General features: G+C 46.9%; 1 long non-coding RNA gene across 1 annotated transcript in view; it reads right to left on the reverse strand.

The window, feature by feature from the left end:
• Positions 1 to 2,341: 2,341 nt before the first annotated feature.
• Positions 2,342 to 7,088, reverse strand: part of LOC113954073 — a 5,479-nt gene continuing 732 nt past the window's right edge. The window contains exons 2-4 of the long non-coding RNA XR_003530098.1: positions 6,603 to 6,746; positions 6,319 to 6,506; positions 2,342 to 3,801 (exon numbers count right to left, since the gene is read on the reverse strand). This is a non-coding gene — a long non-coding RNA (uncharacterized LOC113954073). The remainder of the gene's footprint in view (positions 3,802 to 6,318; positions 6,507 to 6,602; positions 6,747 to 7,088) is intronic.

Here is a 7,088-nt window from a genome sequence, read left to right on the forward strand (position 1 = left end):
GAGCCTGATCTCCCGTGGGCTGGCATAAATCAGTGTCACACAGCACTTTACACATTCCAGGTGAAGCACAAAGAGCACAGCCCTCCCAAATGGCAATATAAATACCTCATTTTGTGAATGGGGAAATGTCAGGATCCCCATTTTGCAGGGGAAAGGGAGGCAGATAAATGACCACGAGTAGATTGGGTTCAGCTCCAAAGAGCTCTGGAAGCTGAACTCTGTATTTCTCACTCTGAGCTTGTTTGTTTTCATTTCAGTGCAGACCAAATCATATTTGGCAGGAGCAGACACTTGACTGATGGAGTTACAGTGCTGTAATACCAGTTAGATCAGAACCAGGAATGCTTTGGAGGGGGCTGAACTCCTGTGTGGAACCTGGGATGTGATTTTCCTGCAGTCCTTGGGTGGACCCAGGCCACGCAGAGCTCGTGTGCACATCAACCCACAGGTATGGTTCCAGCACAGGCAGGTTGGAAACGGGAGCAGCTCCTCAGGAGCAGCCCCTGAGGAACAAGAGCAACAGCACTGAAGAGCCTGTCAGGAATTCTGATGGGCCAGGGCCTCAGAAGGGCAGTCCAGGAGTGAGATTTACCCATTCTCATGGATTTTGGCGTTGTTTTGGTGAGTGGACACCTGAGGCAGTGGGGCTGTGGGCTGAAGGGGAGTTCTACATATGAACAGTGTGTCAGGTGGGGATGCCAAAAAATCAGGAGTAATTCGGTGGTGTGATCCAAGCAGGCTAAAGCACCGTGGAAGCTGTGGAATATTAACAGTTCTACGCAGCTCCTCTGACCACCTGGGGTGTTCTGGGGCACCATTCCCAAACCAGGCACTCCCATGGTCCTTGGGGCACAGAAGAAAAGGTTGTGAGCACGATGACAGTGAGCTGTGCAAGGGTGAAGGTGGCTGAGGGTTGCCAAGGGTGAAGGTGGCTGAGGGTTGCCAAGGGTGAAGGTGGCTGAGGGTTGCCAACCTACTCTGGAGAGAGTGGCAGAGGGAGGGGTTGTGTGTGGGCTTGGTGACTGGGTGGAACTGGGGGCAGGGTCTCCAGGACCCCTTTCTTTCTGCCCCTGCCAACTTGGGTGTCTTGTCTGACTGATGCCAGTGTTCTTAGACATTTAAATCTCATGCCAGACCCCTCTCCCTCCTCCCACGAGCACCTGGTGTGTGCCAGGGCTGGGGAGGACTCCCAGCAGGTCACAGGGATGCTGCACTGGGTGGGATGGTCCTGAAAAGCTGAGCTCAGCTGCCCAGCTCTGCCAAAAACGTGGTGGGTGAAGCCTCCTGTGTGCCAGAGGAGCTGTACTGTCTGTTCAGAAGGTTGGACACCACGACTTCAATGCACACTTTTTATAAGGGTAGAAAAGGGTCCATGTGCATTTTTTTAGATATCAGTACTTCTCTCTGTTAGTGGGGTCTATGTGAAAGAATAATTATAGTGAGGACCCTTATTTTTAATGCCTTCAAGTGGTAAATATTAATAATAGAATATAAGTGGAGGTGGAGTTCCTTATATTTTAGTTTTCTTAGCCCTTCCACTGCTCTCTGGACACCTTTTGGGATTTGCAATTAACTGCCTTTTTCTTCATTTAAGAATCACCTCTACAGAAGTGCTCAGGTTGGGCAGACCCATGACTCGTGGAGAGGAGGGTCTGGGCTTGGTCCCAGGCCCCTTTTTGCCTTCTTCTCCCCAAAACAGCCAGGGATTCTCAGCCTGCCTTAGGGCTGGGGCTGATTGAAACCCAGGCTGCATTCCTGCAGGTGCAGGAGGCTCTGCTGGTTATTCCATCAGGGTGGCAGAGTCTCAAGTAATTGTCATTAATGTCTCTCTCCCTCCCTTTCATGTCTGTGAGTCAAAGGCTGGAGATTTTCACTTGCCAGTTCCAATTGCTGAGCACAGCTCACAGAGACACCAGCTCAAAGTGGGGCTCCTCACAAGCTCCAGAGGCATTTAAATACTTCAGTGGACTTCTGGGCTGCAAAACAGCTTAAGGGGAGAAAAATTAATATGTTCTCTGTAACAAGGACTGGGAAGAGCTTTATGAGTTCCTCATCCTTGCTTTGATCACTAGTTGGAATTTGGGTAGTGGTCAGACACGTCAGCATAACCCTGGGCTGGTCAAATTGGGATTGTGGCCCTTTTTCCTTCAGGAGAGGCACACGCTGAGTGATTTGCCTGCTGATCACAGCAGTGGGCTTCAAAAAGCAGCTGCCACATCCAGTGTGTGTAATTTAGGGTGTTAAAATTCTGGCTGAAGGAGACCCAGGCAAGACTGCTGGACAACCAGTCCTGTTTTCAAGCTGTTGGAAAAAAGAGAAAAGGACAACTGGAACGGTAAACTGAAGAGTTCTGGCTGTTTATTTCTTGATGCAGAGGGATTATCAAAGGCTGTTTGCCCTTAAATAGTGGTGAGAAGCCACTTAGGTTTTTCACAGTGCACTTTGCAGTCTGTCAGTCTCTGGCACTGGGGGGGAGTTCCAGGTAGCTGATCTTGCATGTGAAAATTAAAAGGTTCAAGTTGCAGGACCACTGCTCTCTGTCCCTGCTCTGCCACAGACTCACTGCAGTGCCAGACAGGTTGGTTTTCTCTCCCTCTCTCTGTCTCTCATCTCAGCCTTTCTTTCCCTAATCTGGGGCTGTAACTTGCCTCTGGTGGAGAAACACTTTTTTAAAGTGTGTAGCACTTTGGTAAATGTGCTTTGCCCGAGTTATTGGAGATGATGTTCTCCCTGTACCAATTAAATTCTGCACCTTGACAGACTCCTTTGCCTGTCACTTTGCAGGCTTTGCCTCATCACAGCCTCCCTGGCTTCCTGAGACATGCATTCTGTGTTCAGTTAGTTAAAATAGTAATAATCCCTAATTTTTACAGCAGTTCCTCCTCAGTGAGGGCAGAGAAATCAAAGTCTCTTTTAGGATAATGTGTGGACTGTCAGCCCTTGGTGTGGGACAAGGAAAGGCTGTTTGGCAGAGACCTTGAAAGGGGTTAAAACTGAGACTAGAACTAGACCCTTTTCAGCTCTGTGCATACTCTGCTTCCTCTCCAGACTGAGAGAAGGACTTAGGCCATAAAGCTTGTGGTTGTTTGTTTTTTTTTTTAGTTTGTTGTAACTGAATTAATTTTCATTATTATTGTCACTTAACTTTTACCATTTGCCATTGCTGTGTAATTCCTAGTGTTTAAGAAATAAAGGAGAATTTAATGGAGTTTCCAGCTAAGGTTGGTTTTATTTCTTGCTCTTTGGAGATGCTACCTGAGCCATAAGCCAGCATTAGCTAATTCTTCCCAATAGCTCTGCAGTGTGTTTCATCTCAGAGTATCCTAAAGTGCTTTACAAAGTGCAGATTGGATTCAATAAGTTATTCCAGTGATTCCAATATCCTTTCCACGTGGGACATCATTATTTGACAGGGTCATGGGGCCCATGGAGAAATTGCAGCTCTCCAAAAGTGTTGTGTAACGGGCGGATCCGCAGCTGGAGATGGAGTTCAAACCATCCATCAGAGGGGAAGGCTGGCAGCTCTTCCACAGGATTTAATTTTGCAGGTCCAGAAGGGAAGATAACACATCCTGCTGGAATATGTTATTTCACTCCCAGCCCAGATTCCTCTTTGCTTGCAGAACTCACACCTTGTGAAGTTCCTGCTGCACATTCTGCTCTTGGAGGGTTTCCACCCCCTGAGCACTATCCCAGCTGGCACCAGAGTTCTTCCAGGGACACTGATGGAAACAGCTTGGATTGCTGCTTGGATGGACGGTGCAGGGGCAGGAATTTGAAGGATCAAAGCAGGATATGGAACTAAAAAGTGGCAAAAAAAAAAGTGCAAACTTTAGCAAGTGAAGATTATTGACCAGCTTGTCCAGCTCTGGTGAAAGTATCATCTGCTCTCTTCCCTGGCTGGAAATCCCACTCCATTCCATAGCACCTCTTCCCTGGGGTGAATCACCATCCTAAATACCCTCTCTGGTGCTGCTGTGGGGATTTACTGGTCTCTGCTGGGTTGTTGCTGGGGCATCTTGTCACTTTTCTCTTGTCTCCAGGCAACGGATCTGATTTTCCAGGAAAGCAGCTGGGAACAAGGAGGAGCTGATTTAGCACCCACAGGGCCTGCTTTGCAGACCACTGAAATTAAATATTGTCATTGTCTCCCACTTGTCTGAAATGAAGTCCAGATTGTCCCCATTTCCTTTCTGCCTCCCAGTCTGAGCAGAGTTTTACTTGTAAGCCATTAACAGAACAAATTTCTGAGGGGAAGAATAAACACTGGGGACCTGAGAGAAGCAGGATAAAGACCTGAATAGACATTTCTAAGCAAAAACCACTTCTTTTCTAGAGGTCTGTACGTGGCCCTCGGCAGATGAGCTGCTCTGAAGACAATTGCTGAAGGGACTCTTCCTTTTTTTAAAGGAAGTGTGACTCTTTTAAGTGCTGCAGCTGCTAAGAAGAGGTAGGAAACCCAGAGGAAAGAAAACAGTTTGGGTCCTGATCAACCCAATAAATTAACTGATGAGGTGCAGATCCCACAGAATTGTTTGAAAACCAACACGAAACTTGTCCTCAATCCTTCTTTTTTCCCCTCCCATGTGACCTGTAGGGCAATATCCCTCCTTAACACACATTCCTCAGCTAAGGGGGTTTTGGGAATGTCACTGCAAATACCTCCTGTCATTTCCCCCAGGGTTTTTTTTTTCAGTGTTTAAATCCAGTGGCAAGGGAAGCCCCCGGGGGAGCTTTGCCCAGGAGGCTCCAGAGCAGGAAGCTGCTCTCAAAGTCTTTTGCTTCCCTCTAGTGTTTAATGGTTTTATTTCCTTGTCAGCTTATTGTGACTGAGTCCTGCCTAAGGTCCACTGCACAGAGAGGAAGAATAAACGGGAAAAAAACAACTTGCAGATCTTTTGGACCAGATCCAGGAGTGTAAAGTGCCTTGGATTGCATCCCCCTGACATCTCCCACCCTGGCAGCAGCCTGCAGCCTCTTAGGCACATCCAAAATGTGTTCTTGCAGTGGTATTTTTCTGCTTCTCTTTCTGTTTCAGGATCATCTCTGTGTTTAGTTCATATTCTGCCCTGATGCTAATCTTGCCAACAGTCCTCCCAGTGAAAGGTGATTCTGTCCTTTAACAAATATAAATTCTTGCAGGTGGATGAAAAATACCCCTGAAATCTCTGAGTGGGTGCCCAGAGTGTTGGTTTCCCTTTTGTCACATCCCTTTACACAAACACTGATTTGCTGAGCACCCAGAGTGTGATGAGCTCTGAGAATTCCCTGAGACAAGCAACAACCATTGCTATAATTCAAAGGATGGCTTTTTAAATAGGCCTTGCTTGTTCCCTGTGTGGCAACCAAGTGCACTGCTGCACAAATGAAGAAAAGGGTGAGCAGCTTTTGTGCCTCAGGACACTCTCAGCTCCCTGCAGGAGCCAGCAAGACTATTTCCTCTATCACAGAGAGCACAGCACTATTAGCAAGGGATTTTGTGCCTCATATTTATTTTTTGCTGAAGTGTTAAGGCCTGAACTCTGCAAGAAACGAGATATTAGCCCTGATGGACCAGTGGTGTCTTCCTGCATTCCTATGTCCTCTCTTTAATTGGATTAGCTTGTGGTTTGACTGCAACATGAAAGTGGGTTATCTCCTCTCTTCTGTGCTTTATGGGGACACAGAAAGCTTTTTATGAGTCACAGATCCAGTCTTCTCGTGCCTGTTCCAAGGTAGTCATCTGACAATTATACAAGTCGTTATATTTTCAGTTGCCAAGAGTAAAAGCGAAGCTCAGAGAGCAAGAGCAGACTCTCTGCAGCCTCAGCCTTTGTGTGGGCACCACCTGGGCCTCTGAGCAACTCAGGAGCTCGTTAAGCACCAACTGAAGAGACCAAAGGGTTGGGTGTTAATATTTCGCCTGAGTTTCATTCTGCAAAATAAAGGTCAGTACCTCATAAAATACAGTTTGTACCAGAGTTACAGTCCTGCCAAAAGGGAGCCTTCCAGTCCTTGCCCAGAGTTTCTTGAGGGTGCTGGAATTCCTGGGTTGATGGAGCACTTTCTGCACCAAGGGTGCTCCTGGGTGCTTGCAGAGCCTTTAACTCGTGTGTGCACACACAGGACAGAAAGTCGAACACATATTTTTACAGAAATCTTCAGTGTCCTCAGAATTCCAAAATCAAAAAAAGTGAGAAACAACCAACCATCCTGAAAAGTTTTTTATGTACATAGAAACAACTCTTGAAAATTACTCTTTGAAATGCACTAAATTGGTCATTCCTGACTTAAACCAGCACCAAATCACTACTTACAGGGCGAGGACTAAGGCCATACCTTTACCTTGCTGTTTATCCTGTTTGATGATCACACAAGCAGTGATGAGTGGCAGGAACATCAGCTGGAGAACCTCAGTGGCTGTGATTTTGTAATTCCTTCACTAAACCAGAAATGGCAGCAGGCAGGTGATGATGTTTTGGTTCCTCAGTGTTGTTAAACCTTGTTGAGTTGTGGATTATCCAGTGCTGTTGGTAAAGAAGTTCCCAGTCAGGATCTGGGACCTGGCAATGATTAAACTCTCAGAAAATTGAAAATAATAAATAGCAATAATGTTAACAAACCTTCTGGCAGCCACTAACACAGTTGGCTCCTGTGTTTTGTGCTGGTAGAAAAATCACTCCAGTGCCACAGGTAATTCAGTCACTGAGCTGTGATTTACCCCTTCACAGAGAGCAGCTGAACACTGAGAAGTGAATGTCCCTGTCCTTTGAAAGGGCAGAAGAGAGAACACCTTTAGCTTGGGATTTACCTGAAGAAGGGCTTTTTTTTTAATGAACAAAAGATTCCTTGAGACCTAAGGTCTGAAATGTTTTTCTGGTTGCCATCTTTTGGGGGGTTCTAGAAATAAAGGTGAACTCTTCCCAAATCCATCACCTGCAAAGCAGGGCGCTGTGATTCTGTGATCCCTATCCCTGTCCCTTCCCCTTCTCCGTCCCCTTCCCTGTCCTGTCCCTTTCCCCATCCCATCCCCTTCTCATCCCCTTCCCCTCCCTCTCCTCCTTCCCTGTCCCATCCCTGTTCTCATCCCCATCCCCTTCCCTTCCCTC

This window comes from Corapipo altera, unplaced genomic scaffold (genome assembly GCF_003945725.1).
Source record: "Corapipo altera isolate COAL_440 unplaced genomic scaffold, ASM394572v1 301, whole genome shotgun sequence".
Taxonomy (NCBI): domain Eukaryota; kingdom Metazoa; phylum Chordata; class Aves; order Passeriformes; family Pipridae; genus Corapipo; species Corapipo altera.